Consider the following 19405-nt stretch of genomic DNA (forward strand, 5'->3'; position numbering starts at 1 on the left):
GTAACTTATTTGTGGCTTTAAAGTGGGGGCAGGCTGGCTCATAATAGAATTTGGATATCTAATCTTGGGCTCAATTCAACAGTCTGTGTTTAGAAAACATTCATTATTAAAGCTCTAAAACAAAAACTTCTATTTTGCAAGTGTCAAGTGATTTCTTTATTCAAGAAAAGATGGATTGAGAGACATAAAACTTACTCTTTGTTTTCACTGTGAAAAGAGGCTGTTCCTAGATTCTCCAAGGGGAAAAAGCTGCTTTAAAAAAATCTGGGGAGGGCAGTATGTTAGCAGCTAAGAATCTTTAGATAAATGTAATGTTAGTTATGCACATTTTAAAGAAAGCTACATAAAAATACAGTTATTTCAAAGATTTCCCTATAAATCATATAAAATTAAACCTCTTTCATAATTGGTTCTCTTGGACGATTTCCAGACCTTGCCTTATTCTCTCTTCTCCCTCATATTTGCTCTGAGTGCCTTTAGAGCTAATAAATAAATGCCTTTAAATTTTTTTGAATTCAGCCTTTTAAAAACAGAGATGCCAAAACTCAAATGAGTAGTTCTATTTTAGGGGCAGTTACCACCTACTGTTTTAGAAGCTATTGGAATAAAGTCACAAAAGTGGTAATGCCTCAGGAAATATGGTACAAGTTCAAGTGGGGTGTCAAGGAATAGATGATGTGATAAAGCATAAGGCAGGGCTATGCAAGATTGTTCCAGTGAATGTTAAGATGTTGATGGAGAGAAGATTAAAAAAAGGGAAGAGGAAACATGAAAAGAATAGCCATAGAAAAAAGAAATTTTGTTGGAAAAGACTGCCTTTTTGGTGACTTTATTAGTGATTCCACCTGTGGAGTTTTTGGTAAATCTTCACTTTACATTCTTTTCTGATAATTATGTGGGTCTAAATAAATCCCAGAAGCAGAGAGCGTGATGCTTGGTGCAAGGGTATGAGACAAGTAAGGTTTCAGAGGAAATCTCAGATATGACACATAATTCTGTGGTTCTGAAGACACGGAATTTTACATAATTGATCTTTTGATGTGTGGATTTCCCGGACTCCTATTATCACTGCTTTATCATTTTTCACTCGATAATTCCAGTGTTCAGCTTTAATTAGATGTACGAAGTCTTCATTTTGGAAAGGACTAGAGAAATGCAGATCTAACTTATTTAGAGCTTCCTGACAGCTATGTTTGTAGATCTCTAGTCAAAGTATGTGTCTGGCCTTTTTCAACAAAGTATTTTCAGTAACAAGTTGTCAGTGAGGTCAGTGACTAGCAGTTCAGGATTAGATACCACCCACCCTGGCTTGTAACCTCCCCCTTCTTTCTCATCCTGGGTGAATGACGCTCAGCTAAAGTGACTGCCCCACTGTCACTGCCTCTCAATTTGGTACTCTGTAATTCTGTGACTAACCAAGAAGTCTTCTTTTTTTTTTTTTCCTCCCTAAATGCTTTTTGGAAAATTTCCTACAAGAGCCGAATTTTAAACACGTTTACTTTATAGGAAGCAACAGAAAGGTAAGAGTCAAGTTTGTAAAAAGGAGCTGGACTGCAGTGCATTCTTGTTTCTGCGTTGAAATTGCTCTGTCTTAGTTATAGACTGTAGGTTTAAAATGTGGGGTTTCTTTCTGAATTAAATAACATCACATTATTATATAAAACGGGAATGTTTTGACTAGTTATGGTGAGAAATATAGGCTTTCACGCTAAGTTTAAAGTTATAAATAACTTTCAAACTAGTGCCAGGGAAAGCTAGTAGCCAAGGTCGTGCTTTGCATTCAGAGAGTTTCTGGCTATAAAAAGCCGATTGGGATCCTGTGCAGGAAAAGATAAGATATGGCCTGGATGCTTGTGCTTTAGCATGGGTCTCAGGCAAAATATTTGAAGGGATTTTACTTTCAACCTAAAGCTTGTTCACAGTAAATGAGATTTTAAAAATGAAATAGTGGCAAAGCCTTAATTTTTGAACTTAATATTTGCCTTATATATTTGTTTATAATTGGCAGTAATATTAAGAATTTGAGGAATCTCTTAGAACTGTTTTTACCACCATTTATAATCAAATGAAAATCACACTACATGAGATGAATATGGGAAGTAATAATCAATCATGTAAAGAGAAGATCACTATCTAAAGGTGTCTGAGTGACTGCAGGCAATTGCTCTCAGTTGCATTGAAGACAGAACTGGAAGGAATAAGTGTGAATGGAAACAAGAAGAAATTTAGGTTAGGCATCAGGAAGTTCATTAACTGTAGAGGTTTTGAGTCACAGATATGCACCACTAAGAAAGATAGTTGCAACATATCTGAAGAGATAGGAGACCAATGATTTGCTTAAAACACACGTGGGAAAAATGGGATTGCAAATTAGCCTTGGTCCTGGGTTTGTGGGTAGTTTTTTCAGACAGACTAAAATGTCAACATGTTGAGAATAATTGTGATTTGGAGATATGGATTATCAGTAGTCAAATTCAAATGGCATATTTGGATTACCCACTATAAAAAATTACCGTAGTAATAGCATAGGACATATTTGTTAAATGGAGAAGCCAAAAATACTGACAACATATATACAATTATTTCCATTTGTTGGATCCTATACATAGTCTGTGTCTTCCTTCCTAATTGAGTAAAATATTGGGATTTTTTATAGTAAAACATTTTCTTTTCATTATAAAAGTAATATGAGCTCATTGTAGGAATTTTCAAGGCAGAAAAAAATTATCTGTAATCTCATTGGTGCATTTTCTTTTAGTCTTTTTTCTCTGTACAGCTTTAAAATGAATTGCAGTAATCTGTAGACAAAATTTGGAAACTTGTTATTTCATTTAACCTTTATCAAAATGTTTTCCATATAATATTACCTAATCTACATAGATGTTATTTTAGATTGCTGTCTAACATTCTTTCAAGGGAATGGATATAATTTTATTAATCATTGTTGAACATATAGTTTCTGTGGTGTGTGTGTGTATTTTTTTTTTAAAGGTCATTTCCTTAAGCTCTATTCTTAAGTGTGGACTTGTCAGATTAGAGAACATTAGAGTTGAAGGCAAAGATTGTGATTTTTAAGAAGATGGGTTTTTACTGTTTTTCTTTTAAGGCCTTGTAAAATTCCTTATCTACCAAGTGAAATATTTATTGAGTGTCTGTGAGATGCAAAACATAGTTATCAGGCACATAGATAGCAATATACTTAGTATTTGGAAGGACAGAATCTCCTTTACTTACAGAATTTCAATTTATGAACTTTCACAGATATCAACAAAGCTACATGTTGAAAATTCTTCACCTCTGCCTGAAACCAACAGATAGTATTATTGACTGCCTATATTATTTTGGACTTTAGAACAATAGAATTTATAAATAACTTTTGTAGAGGATCATCTATATGTTGTTCTGATTTATATGAATTTTTTGATCCAACTGTGACAAAGAAATAGAATTAGGAAGAGTAAATATTTTATAATAAAAGTTTGTGGAAATTAGAATTGTTTGGAGAAAATCTGTAGGCAGCAAAGCAGAAAGAAAAAGGATAGAAGGCACATGCAAAAGCAGAGTTTCATTTTTGGCATTTTCTGCTTAGGGAAACATGAGAATGGAATAAGGCAAGGGTAGGGTGGGAGTTAGGGAAGATATGAAATTTTAATTCTGTTATTGGTGTTGAATTTGGGAATTATGGTTGTAGAAATAGAATATATTGAAGTAAAAAAGCTAAAAAATTGGTGATCAAATAAAACTATGATTTTTGGAGGTAGTAGGTGGTACAGAGAAATCAAAGTGGAGAGAGTAGAGGTATCAGTATTTGATTAGAAGTGAGGTATAGGGTTGTGAATTCTTAAAGAATATATTCTGCCTCTATTAAAATTTTTTAAATTGTAGAATTTATTTTTTCATTGATATGTAGAGAAAGATCATAGCTATGGAAGGATGGGAATTCCATTCTTTATTCACTCTGAACTTCTGCTTGCATGTTTCTATTTTTTCTTTGGAATAGAAGGGATTAAGACCTAAGCAGAGAAATTGGCAGGCCAATCTTGCTGAAGAGAAACTATGTGCTTCGTAATGAAGACTTAAAAATAGTGTTTATTTATGGATCATTGGCTCATGGGAATGTTAGTCTAGAGATTCGAAAAGCATGATTTTCTAAATCTTGTTTGGATACTGGATTTTAAGTGATCTGATATTGTGGGGTGGAACTGTTGAGTTTAGTCAAGTTGCAAACCTAATGGAAAGTGACAGATAATTGACAATATAGAATTTTTGAAAATGAACATGACTATTAGCTGTTGCACCTGATTTTCACATGCTTAATTACTATTTTTAACTACATTATTGCTGTCTGGGACACAGCCAGTAATCTGCTACCAATTTAATCACTAACTTCCAGGGTCTGAGAAGTGACTGAGTTCCTACGTGCAAAATTGTAAATTAGGTCAGATTTATTTGGCACCCCCACTCCTTCACCTGTTTTTCCTGCTTTGCATTATCCTAACTGGTATGCTTGTGCTGCTTCAGGTCCATCCATTAATGGTGAAAAAGATTTGATGGAGAAGGCAATGTTTAGCACAAAGAAAGACCTTCAAGTACTGGAACTTGAAGACTAGACCCTATTTTATATTAGCATCATTCAAAATGTGATCAGCAGTTCTCAGTCTGTTACTGGTCCATGAAAGGAGACCGTACAAGCATTTATCTTCTTTATTTATATGCATATGGAGCAGAGAATTGGGATGGAGGTGTACAATTAACTAGATAATAAATGAATTACCAGGTCTCAGTTGAGGAGGCTTCTGAAGGTAGAATGAATGCAAAGAGGCCCTGGGTTAGCTCACTGAGAACACATAGACTGAGAGGCAGGATTCCTCAAAAGGGCTACATTGGCTCTACTCCAACATTGGCTTTGTAATTATTCACCCTTTCTAGATGACTTGCGTATCAGATATTATTCTTAGTGCTGGGGATAGATACTCGTGAACCAAATTAAAGCCCTGCCCTTGTAGTGTTTCCTTTCCAGGGTTTTGTGTTTTTGTGGATAGAGATGAAAGGAGAGTGAGAAATAAAACCTACCTCTCTGTGATTCTCCAGAAGTACTGGGGCCTGTCAGTCCAGGGCTGGAGCTCATAGATTATGTTTCCATGGAAATTTGCAGGATTAACTAGCTTTTCTGTTAGAATCAGCAGTTCCTATTTCCTCATGTGGGATAAAAATGGAATCCTAGTTTTAAGAATCAAATAATCTGTCATAGGCACTGCTGGTTACCTATGCAATATCCATGCATTCTGCTCTTCTTGTTAATTTACAGAACCTTGATTTAGGTCAAGAAAAATGCTATACGTATAGCTTAATGCTATACATATTGATGTGCAACTTGTGTCCCCCCACTTTCCCCTGAATTAGGACAGTTACATTTGGTTAAGACAGGTGCATAGCAATTCATGTAGACCTACCTCATTCTTTTCAGTGGCTTCATGGTATTTTACTATTATATGTGAAACAGGAGGGAAGGGGGCAGGGCACAACCTTTAAAACAATGATATAGCCATAAGACAGACATAAACTGGTTAAAACCAACTAGGTTCAAGATGGCAGAGGATTTGACTTCCAGTGGTCCTTGAGCCTCATTATACACTGATTGTCATGCATTAGCATGTTAAATGACATACCCACCAGTACCATAACAGTTCTGAGGCTAACCATAAATGGTCAAAAAGTGGGTGGTGGCCCAATTCCTGGAAATCCTCATCCCTTCCTTGAAATAGTTGGAATAATCCTCCCACTCATTAGCCTGTGAAATTACCCAGCCTGTAAAAACTAACCATCCCATATTTTGGGGCCTCTTGCTTCTGAGATGGCCCACACTCTGTCTGTGGAGTTGTTTCTCCCAAGGCTGTTCTTACTTTTTGAGAGAGACTGCATTCTGTCTATGGAATATGTATCTTTCTAAATAAATTTGACACTCACATACAGTTGACTCTTGAACAATATGGGATGAATGGCACAGGTCCACTTATAAGCGATTTTTTTCAATAGTAAATACTATAGTATTACATTATCTGTGGTTGGTTGAATCTTCAGATGTAGAACTGCAAGCAATGGAGGAACCGCAGATATGAACAGTGACTATAAACTATCTGTGGAGTTTTGATTGCTGGGAGGGTCAGTGCTCCTATTTCTTACGTTGTTCAAGGGTAAACTGTACTATAAAATGATTACTGCAATAAGTTTAGTTAGCATCCTCATTTCATATAGATACAATAAAAAGAAAAGGCAAAAAAAGAAACCAAATTTTTTTCCTTGTGATGAGAACTCTTAGGATTTACTCTCCTAATAACTTTCATGCATGTCATACAGCAGTGTTAACTATAATGTTGTACGTTACATCCTAAGTTCTCATTTATTTTATAACTGAAAGTTTGTTCCTCTTTTACTACCTTCCTCCAATTCTCCTTTCCCCCACCCGCATCTCTGGTAAGCACAAATATGATCTCTTTTTCCATGAGGTTTTTTGTTGCTGTTGTTGTTTTGTTTTTGTTTTTGTTTTAAGATTCCACATATGAATGAGATCATACAATATTTTTCTTTCTCTGTCTACCTTATTTCACCTGGCATAATGCCCTCAAGTTCCATTCATGTTTTTATAAATGGCAGGATTCCCCCCCCCTTTTTTATGGCTGAATAATATTCCATTATACTGCAACTTCTTTATCTGTTCATCCATTGATGGATACTTAAGTTGTTTCGATGTCATGGCTATTGTAAATAATGCTGTTGTGAATATGGGGGTGCAGATATCTTTCTGAGTTAGTGTTTAGTTTCCTTTGGATATATTCCCAGAAGTAGAATTGCTGGATTGTAGAGTAGTTCTGTTTATAATTTTTTAAGGAACCTCCATACTGTTTTCTACAGTGGCTGTATCAGTTTACAATCTCACCAAGATAGTGCACAAGGGTTCACTTTTCTCCACATCCTTGCCAGCACATGTTATCTCTTGTCTTTTTGATTATGGCCATTCTAACAGGTGGGTGGTGATATCTCATTGTGGTTTTGATTTGCATTCCCCTAATGACTAGTGATGTTGAGCATCTTTTTATGTACCTGTTAGCCATTTGTATATAGTGTTTAGAAAAATGTGTATTTAGGTCTTTTGCCCATTTTTAATTGGGTTATTTGTTTTTTTGCTGTTGAGTTGAATGAGTTCTTTATTTATCTTGGATATTAACCACTTGTTGAATATATGATTTGCAAGGATTTTTTTCCCATTCTGTAGGTTGTCTTTTCACTTTATTGATTGTTTATTTTGTTGTGCAGAAGCTTTTAGTTTGATGTAGTCCCATTTGTTTATTTTTGCTTTTGTTTCTCTTGCCTGAGGGGACAGATCCAAAAAATATTACTAAGACCAATGTCAAAGAGCTTACTGCCTATGTTTTCTTTCTTTTTTCTTTTAAAATTATTTATTTATTTATTTATTTATTGGCTGTATTGGGTCTTCGTTGCTGCACAAGGGCTTTCTCTAGTTGCGGCAAGTGGGGGCTATTCTTTGTTGTGGTGCGCAGGCTTCTCATTGCCGTGGCTTCTCTTGTTGTGGAGCATGGGCTCTAGGCATGTGGGCTTCAGTAGTTGTGGCACATGGGCTTCAGTAGTTGTGGCACATGGGCTTTAGTAGTTGTGGCTCATGGGCTCTAAAGTGCAGGCTCAATAGTTGTGGTACATGGGCTTAGTTGCTCTGTGGAATGTGGAGCAAGGATTGAACCCATGTCCCCTGCACTGGCAGGCAGATTCTTAACCACTGCGCCACCAAGGAAGGCCCCCTATGTTTTTTTTAGAAGTTTTATGGTTTTAGGTCTTACATTTAAGTCTTTAATCCATTTCAGGTTAATTTTTGTGAGTGATATAAGATGAGGGTCTAGTTTTATTCTTTTACATGTGAATATCCAATTTTTCTAACACCATTTATTGAAGAGACTCTTCTCCATTGAGTAGTCTTGGCTCCCTTGTCAAATATTAGTTCACTGTATGCTTAGGTTTACTTCTGGGCTCTCTATTCTGTTCCATTGGTCTATTTGTCATTTTTATGCCAGTACTATACTGTTTTAATTACTATAGCTTTATGGTATAGCTTGAAATCAGGACGTGTGATGCCTCTTGCTTTGTTCTTTTTTATCAGGGTTGCTTTTGCTATTCTGTGTCTTTTGTGGTCCCGTATAAACTTTAGGATTGTTTATTTCTACTTCTGAAAAAATACCATTGAAATCTTGATAGAAACTGCGTTGAATCTTTAGATGGTTTTTGGTCAATCTAGAGATTGACATTTTAACAATATTAATTCTTGCAATCCATATACATGGGATATTTTCCATCTATTTGTGTCTTCTTAATTTTTTTAATCAATGTTTTCAGAGTAGAGATCTTTCACTTTCTTGGTTAAGTTTATTCCCAACTATTTTATTGTTTTTCATGCTATTGTAAATGGAATTGTTTCCTTTCTTTTTTAGATAATTCATTGTTAGTGTATAGGAATGCTACTGATTTTTGTATGTTAATTTTGTATCCTGCAACTTCATGGAATTCATTGATTAGATTTAACAGTTTTTTTTTAAGCTCTTTATTGGAATATAATTGCTTTACACTCTTGTACCAGCTTATGAGGTACACCAAAGTGAATCAGCTGTATTTATACACATATCCCCATATCCCCTCCCTCCCGTGACTCCCCCCACCCTCCCCAACAATTTTTAAAATATTATTTTTTCTTTTTATTGATTTTTATTGGAGTATGGTTGCCTTACAATGTTGTGTCAGCCTCCACTGCACAACAAAATGAATCAGCCATACACATACAGATATCCCCTCGTTTTTGGACTTCCCTCCCATTTAGATTACTGTAGTGCATTAGGTAGAGTTCCCTGTGCTATATAGTATGTTCCCATCAGTTGTCTATTTTATACATAGTATCAATAATGTATATGTGTCAATCTCAGTTTTCCAATTCTTTCCTCCCCACCCCTTTCCCCTTTGGTATCCGTACCTTTGTTCTCTACACCTGTGTTTCTATTTCTGCTTTGCAAACAGATCATTTTTACCATTTTTTTCCAGATTCCACATATATGCATTATTATATAATATTTGCTTTCCTCTTTCTGACTTACTTCACTCTATATGACACTCTCTAGGTCCATGCATGTCTCTACAAATGACCCAATTTCATTCCTTTTATTTCTGAGTAATATTCCATTGTATATAGGTACCACATCTTCTTTATCCATTCCTCTGTTGATGGACATTTAGATTGCTTCCATGTCTTGGCTATTGTAAATAAAGCTGCTGTGAACATTGGGGTGCATGTGTTTTTTTGAATTATGGTTTTCTCTGGGTATATGTGCAGTGGTGGGATTGCCGGGTCATATGATAGTTCTATTTTTAGTTTTTAAAGGAACCTCCATACTGTTTTCCACCGTGGCTATACCAATTTACATTCCCACCAACAGTGTATGAGGGTTCCCTTTTCTCCACATCCTCTCCAGCATTTATTGTGTGTATATTTTTTTGATGATGGCCATTCTGACTGGTGTGAGGTGATACCTCATTGTAGTTTTGATTTGCATTTCTCTAATAATTAGTGATGTTGAGCATCTTTTCTTTTTTTAAAATTAATTAATTAATTAATTGGCTGCATTGGGTCTTTGTTGCTGCACATGGTCTTTCTCTAGCTGTGGTGAGCAGGTCTACTCTTTGTTGCAATGCGTGGGCTTCTCATTGCGGTGGCTTCTCTTGTTGTGGAGCACAGGCTCTAGGCATGTGGGCTTCAGTAGTTGTGGCACGTGGGCTCAGTAGTTGTGGCTCGAGGGCTCTAGAGCACAGGCTCAGTAGCTGTGGCACACAGGCTTAGTTGCTCCACGGCATGTGGGATCTTCCTGGACCAGGGCTCAAACCCGTGTCCCCTGCATTGCCAGGTGGATTCTTAACCACTGCGCCACCAGGGATGCCCAAGCATCTGTTCACGTGTTTGTTGGCCATCTGTGTGTCTTCTTTGGAGAAATGTCTATTTAGGTCTTCCGCCCATTTTTGGATTGGGTTGTTTGTTTGTTTGTTTTGATATTGAGCTGTATAAGCTGCTTGTATATTTTGGAGATTAATCCTTTGTCAGTTGCTTTGTTTGCAAATATTTTCTCCCATTCTGAGAGTTGTCTTTTTGTCTTGTCTACAGTTTCCTTTGCTGTGCAAAAGCTTTTAAGTTTCCTCAGCTCCCATTTGTTTATTTTTGTTTTTATTTTCATTATTCTAGGAGGTGGGTCATAAAAGATCTTGCTGTGATTTATGTCCGAGAGTGTTCTGCCTATGTTTTCTTCTAAGAGTTTTATAGTGTCTGGTCTTACATTTAGGTCTTTAATCCATTTTGAGTTTATTTTTGTGTATGGTGTTAGGGATTGTTCTAATTTCATTCTTTGACATGAAGCTGTCCAGTTTTCCCAGCACCACTTATTGAAGAGGCTGTCTTTTCTCCATTGTGTATTTTTGCCTCCTTTGTCATATATTAGGTGACCATAGGTGCATGGGTTTATCTCTGGGCTTTCTATCCTTTTCCACTGATGTATATTTCTGTTTTTGTGCCAGTACCATAATGTCTTGATTAGTGTAGCCTTGTAGTATGTATGAAGGCAGGGAGCCTGATACCTCCAGCTCTGCTTTTCGTTCTCAAGATTGCTTTGGCTCTTTGGGGTCTTTTGTGTTTCCATACAAATTGTAAGATTTTTTTGTGAAAAATGCCATTGGTAATTTGATAGGGATTGCATTGAATCTGTAGATTGCTTTGGGTAGTATAGTCACTTTCACAATATTGATTCTTCCAATGAAAGAACATGGTATACCTCTCCATCTGTTTATGGCATCTTTGATTTCTTTCATCAGTGTTTTATAGTTTTCTGAGTACGTCTTTTGCCTCCTGTACTGTAGGTATTTTGCCTCCTGTATTGTAGGTATTTTATTCTTTTTGTTGCAATGCTATATAGGATTGTTTCCTTAATATCTCTTTCTGCCCTTTCGTTGTTAGTGTATAGGAATGCAAGAGATTTCTGTGTATTAATTTCATATCCTGAAACTTTACCAAGTTCATTGATTAGCTCTAGTAGTTTTCTGGTGGCATCTTTAAGATTTTCTGTGTATAGTATCATGTCATCTTCAAACTGTGAGGTTTTTACTTTTTCTTTTCCAGTTTGTATTACTTTTATTTCTTTTTCTGCTCTAATTGCCGTGGCTAAGACTTCCAAAACCATGTTGAATAATAGTGGTGAGAGTGGACACCCTTGTCTTGTTCCTGATCTTAGAGGAAATGCTTTCAATTTTTCACCATTGAGGATGATGTTTGCTGTGGGTTTGTCATACATGGCCTTTATTATGTTGAGTTAGGTTCCCTCTGTGCCCACTTTTCTGGAGAGTTTTTATCATAAATGGGTATTGAATTTTGTCAAAAGCTTTTTTTGCATCTATTGAGATGATAATACGGTTTTTATTCTTTGATTTATTAATATGATGTATCACATTGATTGATTTGCATATGTTGAAGAATGCTTGCATCCCTGGAATAAATCCCACTTAATCATGGTATATGATCCTTTTAATATGTTGTTGGATTCTGTTTGCTAGTATTTTGTTGAGGATTTTTGTGTCTATGTTCATCAGTGATATTGGCCTATAATTTTCTTTTTTTGTGATATCTTTGTCTGGTTTTGGTATTGGTATGATGGTAGCCCCGTAGAATGAATTTGGGAGTGTTCCACCCTCTGCAATTTTTTGGAAGAGTTTGAGAAGGATAGGTGTTATTTCTTCTCTAAATGTTTGATAGAATTTACCTCTGAAGCTATCTGGTCCTGGACATTTATTTGTTGGAAGATTTTTAATCACAGTTTCATTACTTGTGATTGGTCTGTTCATATTTTCTATTTCTTCTTGGTTCAGTCTTGGAAGGTTGTACTTTTCTAAGAATTTGTCCATTTCATCTAGGTTGTTCATTTTATTGGCATGTAGTTACTTGTAGTACTCTCTTATGATCCTTCGTATTTCTATAGTGTCAGTTGTAACTTCTTTTTCATTTCTAATTTTACTGATTTGAGTTCTCTCCCTTTTTTTTCTTGATTAGTTTGGCTAAAGGTTTATCAATTTTGTTTGTCTTCTCAAAGAACCCGCTTTTAGTTTTATTGATCTTTGCTTAGGTTTAAGTTTTTCAGTAGAGTCTTTAAGATTTTCTATATATAAAATCATGTCATTTGCAAATAGAGACAGTTTTACTTCTTTTCCAATCTTATGCCTTTTATTCTTTTGTGTGATTGCTCTGGCAAGGAGTTCCAGTAGTCAATTTTTCTTTTTATTCTCCCATAGTAAATTAAGCAAATTAGCTTTTTGTCTGTTTAATGTTTTGCAAGTATTTCCCCCCAATTTATTATTTTTTTAACTTTTATGTTTTATTTTTTATTTTATTTTTTAATTTATTTATTTATTTATTTATTTATTTTTTTTAATAATTGTTACAACAGCTGTCATTTATTTATTTATTTATTTTATTTTGTGTGTGTGTGTGTGTGTGTGTGTGTGTGTGGCACACGGGCTTAGTTGCTCCGTGGCATGTGGAATCTTCCCAGGGCAGGGCTCGAACCCGTGTCCCCTGCATTGGCAAGCAGATTCTTAACCACTGCGCCACCTAGGAAGTCCTTTAATTTATTTTTTATGTTTGCTTTCTTTTTTCTTTCTTTCTTTTTTTTTAAAACTCATTATTGGAATGTAATTGCTTTACACTGTTGTGCCAGTTTTTGAGGTACACTAAAGTGAATCAGCTGTATTTATACATGTATCCCCATATCCCCTCCCTCCCACGACTCCCTCCCACCCTCCCTGTTTTATTTTAAAATTATACATAAAATAAAATATTTTTGTGTTCAGTGTTTAAAACCTCTTCCTTTATGGTTTCTGGATTTTGTGTTTGGTTAGAAAGGACTTTCTACTTTAATTATTATACATAAATGTATTATATATAAATTCATTTGTACTTTCTTTCTGAATTTAAATGTCTTTGCGGCATCTAGAATTGATTTTGAACCAAGGGGCCGTGAGGCTGGGGGTCAGCTGTATTTTAACTTTTCTTCTAAATGTTTATTTAGTTGATCTAATATGATTTATTTGAGTCACTCTTTTTCCTGCTAATTTATTATTTTTAATTTAAAAAATATTTATTTATTTGGCTGTGCTGGGTCTTAGTTGCAGCATGCAGGATCTTTGTTGAAGTATGCGGGATCTTTAGTTGTGGCATGTGGGATCTTTAGTTGCGGCATGCAAGCTCTTAGTTGAGGCATGTGGGATCTAGTTTCCTGACTAGGGATTGAACCTGGGCCCCCTGCATTGGAAGAGTGGAGTCTTAGCCACTAGACCACCAGGGTGGTCCCCTTTCCTGCTAATTTAAAATGCCATCTTTATCATAAGCTAAATTTATATTAGAGTCTGTGTTTCACTCTTTGTTCTGTTCTGGTAATATATTTTTAATTTTTATTTTATATCGAATATAGTTGATTTACAGTGTTGGGTTAGTTTCAGGTGTACAGCAAAGTGATTCAGTTATACCTATATATATATATTCGTTCTTTTTCAGATTCTTTTCTCATATAGGTTATCACAGAATATTGAGTAGAGTTCCCTATGCTGTACAGTAGGTCCTTATTAGTTATCTATTTTATATATAGTTGTGTGTATATGTTAATCCCAAATTCCTGATCTATCCCACCTCTCTTTTCCCCTTTGATAACCATGAGTTTGTTCTGGTAATATTTTTATCTAATTTTTCTGCAATCCCTACTTCCCAGCCCCCTCCCTTTTCTGTTCTTACTTATTTATTTATTCTCAAAAAATTTTTTTAAAAACTGAAGATAGTTGACTTATAATATTGTGTTAGTTTCAGGTGTATAGCAAAGTGATTCAGTTATTTTCTTTTTCAGGTTATATTCCATTATAGGTTATTGTAAGATATTGAATATAAATTCCTGTGCTATACAGTAAATCCTTGTTGCTTATTTATTTTATGTATTATAGTTTGCATCTGTTAATCCTATACTCCTTATTTGTCTTTCTCTCCCTCCCTGTCCGCTTTGGTAACCATAAGTTTGTTTTCTATGTCTGTGAGTCTGTTTCTGTCTTATATATGGATTCATTTGTATTATTTTTTAGATTCTACATGTAAGTGATACCATATAGTATTAGTCTTTTTCTGACTTACTTCACTAAGTATAATGTTCCCTAGGTCCACCCATGTTGCTGCAAATGGTAGTATTTAATTCTTTTCTAAGGCTGAGTCATATTCCATTGTGTGTGTGTGTGTATATATATACACACACACACACAACATCTTCTCAAACCAATCATCTGTTGATGGGCACTTGGGTTATTTTCATGTCTTGGCTATTGTAAATAATGCTGCCGTGAATGTTGGGTGCATGTAAGTTTTTGAATTAGAGTTTTCATTTTTTTCTTAATATATACCTAGAGGTGTGATTGCTGGATCATATGGTAGCTCTAGTTTCAGTTTTTTGAGCAACTTCCATACTGTTTTCCATAGTGGTTGCACCTATTTAACCCTCCCACCAATAGCGTAGGAGGGTTCTCTTTTCTCTACATCCTCTCCAGCATTTATTTGTGATTTTTTAATGATGACCATCCTGACTAGTGTGAGGTGATACCTCTTTGTGCTTTTGATTTGGATTTCTCTAATAATTAACAATGTTGGGCATCTTTTCTTGTGCCTTCTGGCCATCTCTGTTTTCTTTGGAAAAACATCTTATTAGGTCTGTCCATTTTTTGATTGGGTTGTTTATTTTTTTGATATTGAGTTGTATGAGCTCTCTGTGTATATCTATGTATTTTTAAAATAAATAAATTTATTCATTTATTTATTGGCTGTTTTGGGTCTTCGTTGCTGGGCGCAGGCTTTCTCTAGAGAGCAGGGGCTACTCTTCATTGTGGTGTGCGAGTTTCTCATTGTGGTGGCTTCTTTTGCTGCAGAGCATGGGCTCTAGGAGTGTGGGCTTCAGTAGTTTTGGCTCATGGGCTCTAGAGCACAGGCTCAGTAGTTGTGGCACATGGGCTTAGTTGCTCCATGGCATGTGGGATCTTCCCAGACCAGGGGTTGAACCTGTATCCCCTGCATTGGCAGGCAGATTCTTAACCACTCTGCTACCAGGGTGAAGTCCTATATTTTGGATATTAACTCCTTTTTGGTCACACTGTTTGCAAGCATTTGCTTGCATTTTGTAGATTGTCTTTTTGTTTTGTTCATGGTTTCCTTATCTGTGCAAAAGCTTTGAAGTTTGATTAGGTCCCATTTGTTTATTTTTCCTTTTATTTCTTTTGCGTTGGGAGACTGATCTAAGAAAATATTGCTATAATTTATGTCTGAGAATGTTTTGCCTATGTTCTCTTTCAGGAGTTTTATGGCGTCATTTTTTATATATAGGTCTTTAAACCATTTTGAGTTTGTTTTTGTATATGGTGTGAGGGAGTTTTCTAATTTCATTAATTTACATGTAGCTGTCCAGCTTTCCCCACACCCAACACTTGTTGAAGAGACTGTCTTTTTCTCGTTGTATATTCTTGACTCCTTTGTTGTGGAGTGATTGTCCTTAGGTGCATAAGTTTATTTCTGGGCTCTCTATTCTGTTTCATTGAGCTACATGTCTGGTTTTGTGACAGTACCACACTGTTTTGATTACTGTATCTTTGTAGTATTGTCTGAAGTCTGGTTATGCCTCCAGCTTTGTTCTTTTTCCTTGGGATTGCTTTGGCAATTCTGGGTCTTTTGTAATTCCATATATATTGTAGGCTTATTTGTTCTAGCTCTGTGAAAACTGTCATGGGTAATTTAATAGGGGTTGCATTAAATGTGTAGATTGCTTTGGGTAGTATGACCATTTTAACAATATTAATTCTTCCAATCCAAGCGCATGGGATACCTTTCCATTTCTTTGAATCATCTTCAATTTTGTTTATCAGTGTTGTATAGTTTTCAGTTTATAGGCCTTTCACCTCCTTTAAGTTTATTCCTAGGTATTTTATTTTTTTTGACATGATTTTAAATGGGATTTTAAAATTATTAGTGTAAAGAAATGCAACAGATTTAAGTATATTAATCTTGTATCCTGCTTCCTTGCTGATGCAATCACTACTTTTAAAATAACTTTATTTCATAACATGTTTTAATATCTGGAAGGATTAATCTTTCTCCTTATTCTTTTTCTGGCCCTTCAGGATTTTTCTACATGTAATAACATAATGTTTATTTCCCGATGAATTTTTGTATAATATTTTATAAAATTATTATAATAGCCTGTAAGTATTTTAATTTGGAGAGAAATAATGCCTTTTTAATGTTTAATCTACCTATACATCAGGTTTTTGTTTACTCAATTCTTTTACATCCTTCAGTAGAGTTTTAAAGTTGTCTTTACGCAAGTATTTTATACATTTTACACAAGTTTCTTTGGTACCATCATATTTTGGTATCTTTCCTTCCATCATATTTTTAAAATTGGCTATTATTGGTAAGAAGGAGAGCCATTGATTTGAGTCCACATTTATATTTCTAAGATTGCCTCTGGTGGTTGAGACACAGCTGATATTCCAATGGGATTTGGGAACCCAGATCTCTGGGCTTGCTCATTTGGATTTGCTTCTTCAATTAAGTGTGTTCTCCCTGAGCTGTACCACCATCCAGCCCACATACATTTTATGTTTAAAGCATTTTTATAAAACTTAATTTTTTAAACTGAAAAACATATACATGCACACTTTTTATTTTAGCAAAGGTTGCCTTAGCTAGGGTTCTTGATTGCAACCAAGAGTCTACTCTGGCTAGCTCCAGCAGAAAGAGTTTCGTAAACAATATTAGATAGCTCATAGATTCTCCTGGAGAGCCAGAGCAACAGCGAGAGACAATGCAGCTAGGAAAAATGTCCAAGTGTACCTCAGGAATGGTCCTATAGATGTACTAGCTTCCATTATTCCTGGCTGTTGCACTGGGCAGTAGAGTCCCACCACAACTTTCCCAGAAGGATCTGATGCCTGTGACCTTTAAAAATCTCACGCAAACTGTCATTGGTTGTTGAAATCTGGGTCCCACTACTTCAAGGGAGTCTGAGAAGAGCACGTTTCTTAGCCTTCCAGTCTCTCTAGTAGAGGAGGAAACCTGGGCCAGGGCTGGAAGGGGTGTTAGCAAACATAGCATTTGTCACAAAGGGTATACAATGAAAATGCATATTCCTTCTGCCTTGACCTCAGGTCCTCAGTTCTCTGGTCCTCTTTTCACAAGGGAACTGCTACCAGTTTCTGGTGAAAATTAAAAAAGAATTGTTCCATGTCAGTATGTATAAATTTACTTTTCATCATAGCTGCCGCTTGGTTGAATTTAACCAATTTATTGTTCTATGCTATTCTGGATTATTTTAATGTTATTTCTGCCTCTTGGTGAGGACTGATATTCCCCAGTAAGGCCATACAAATTGTTAAAATATGGAATGTTTTTGTACTCCCTCTCCCCCTCACTAATGGCCTTCCTCCACCTGGCCTCTGCCTGGGACCCTCGGGACCTTCCCCAGACCCAGCAACTAAAGAGTGAACATGTTGCATATAGATGGGGCTTTCCAAGACCCAGCTCCAGGCTAGACTCTGATTGGTTGGGGCCTAAGCCATGCTAATTGTTAAATATTTTTAATATCTCCCCTACTTCTAGGCAAATGAAATCCAGTTGGATTCTATATATTTCCTAAGACTTTTTCTCTGGTTGCAGTTCAAATCACACCAATGAAAGAATATATCACAATTTATTTAACTAGTCCCCTTTGATGCACATGTAGTTTGTTTCTAGCTTTTTATGACTACAAAAAATATTGCAATCCTTCACATCCATCTTTGTACACATGTTCAGATTCCTAAAAGTATTTGTTTAGTCTAAGAATTTGTGCATATAAAATTTTATGGATGTTGCCAAAGTGCCTCACCAAAAGATTTTTACCAATATATACTTCAGCCAACAGTATATGAGCAGCTAACATTTCTTTAGCTTGTCAAAGAAGATTTTAAAAAAGATTTAAAAAAATGTTTTAATGAAAACAATTTATCCTCTTTAGTTATAAAATTGAAAAAAAAAGGAAAAGAAAACATCATATTAGTTTACTATGAGTGGCTCTTAATAAAACTATAGCAAAATTCATGAGATCATTGCTCTCTTTTCCAATTAATAATATTTTGATACTGTATTAAGATTTGCTGTGTATCAACATCACATTTTCATAACCTACCTTTTCTGTTATAGGAGATAACACTTGTCAGTTCCCAATGCCATGATTACTCGAAGATGCTAACAATAATTCTGTGATAATATATGCAAGTTTTCAGTGCTCTGCAATATGGTGGTTCTCAACCCAGAGTACTTTTGCTTCCCAGAAGACTTTTGACAGTGTCTAGGGACATTTGTGATTGTTACAACGAGGAGGCTGGTGATACTGGCATCTAGTGGATAGAGGCCAAGGATGCTGCTAAACATCCTACAAGTCACGACAGCCCCCCAACAGCAAATTATCCAGCCTAAAATGTCAATAGTGCTGAGAATGAGAAGCCCTGCTGTAATAAAATACACCTGGAAATGGACATTTATCTAAATAGTTAAACATTCTCCCACTATCTTTTCTCCTGTGGTTTATCAATTTCTTCTCAAGATCGTTGGCACAGTCTTTCCATATTAAAGACCATCCTCCTTGGTAGATAATTTGAAAGCAAACTCAAAATAATTGTCATTTTGCTTCCTCTCTGTTAACATCATGAAATCTGCCTGGAAGAAGAGGAGGGAGGTTGTACCATTTTTGTCCTTCCACCCTCAAATAAAACCTAAAAGTTTTTGTGTTGTTTTATGTGTTTTTCACAAGTCTTTGCTCACGGTAGTTTTAGTCTACTCTTCTAATAGGCCAATACCACACTGATATATTCATGCTTACATTTACCCTCTTCCTTCTTCTTTTGTATGTCCTTTAAAAAATCTCAGTCTTTAGAAATCTCCTTATATAGCACATTGCTATATTTGCATATGTTCTCTCCCATTTTTTTGCTCATTTGTGATTGCAGTAGTGGGTTTTATTTTTTGACCTGTCTTTCATTTTAGAATCTCTGGCTCTGGGAAATTCTTATATTTTCTCTGAACTGTTAAGCAATCTAAGATACTTACCTTATTTTGTTTTTTGTTTTCTTCCTTGGCCATAATGAACTCTAAGGTGCTATGTTCAGTTTTTCCCAAGGTTCCTGTCACTTTCACTTCACCAACACATTCCTCTTTGTTGGTAAGAATTAAGCCCAGGGTAGCCCTTCCATTGTTAGTTTC

General features: G+C 35.6%; 1 protein-coding gene across 1 annotated transcript in view; it reads left to right on the forward strand.

The window, feature by feature from the left end:
- The first annotated feature begins 1453 nt into the window (after positions 1 to 1453).
- The window catches only part of CTNNA3 (catenin alpha 3), a 1725716-nt gene continuing 1707764 nt past the window's right edge, over positions 1454 to 19405 (forward strand). Inside the window, exon 1 of the mRNA XM_057737480.1 lies at positions 1454 to 1520. The gene's annotated coding sequence lies outside the window, so the exon portion shown is untranslated. The remainder of the gene's footprint in view (positions 1521 to 19405) is intronic.

Source organism: Hippopotamus amphibius, chromosome 5, assembly GCF_030028045.1.
Source record: "Hippopotamus amphibius kiboko isolate mHipAmp2 chromosome 5, mHipAmp2.hap2, whole genome shotgun sequence".
NCBI classification, from domain to species: Eukaryota; Metazoa; Chordata; class Mammalia; order Artiodactyla; family Hippopotamidae; genus Hippopotamus; species Hippopotamus amphibius.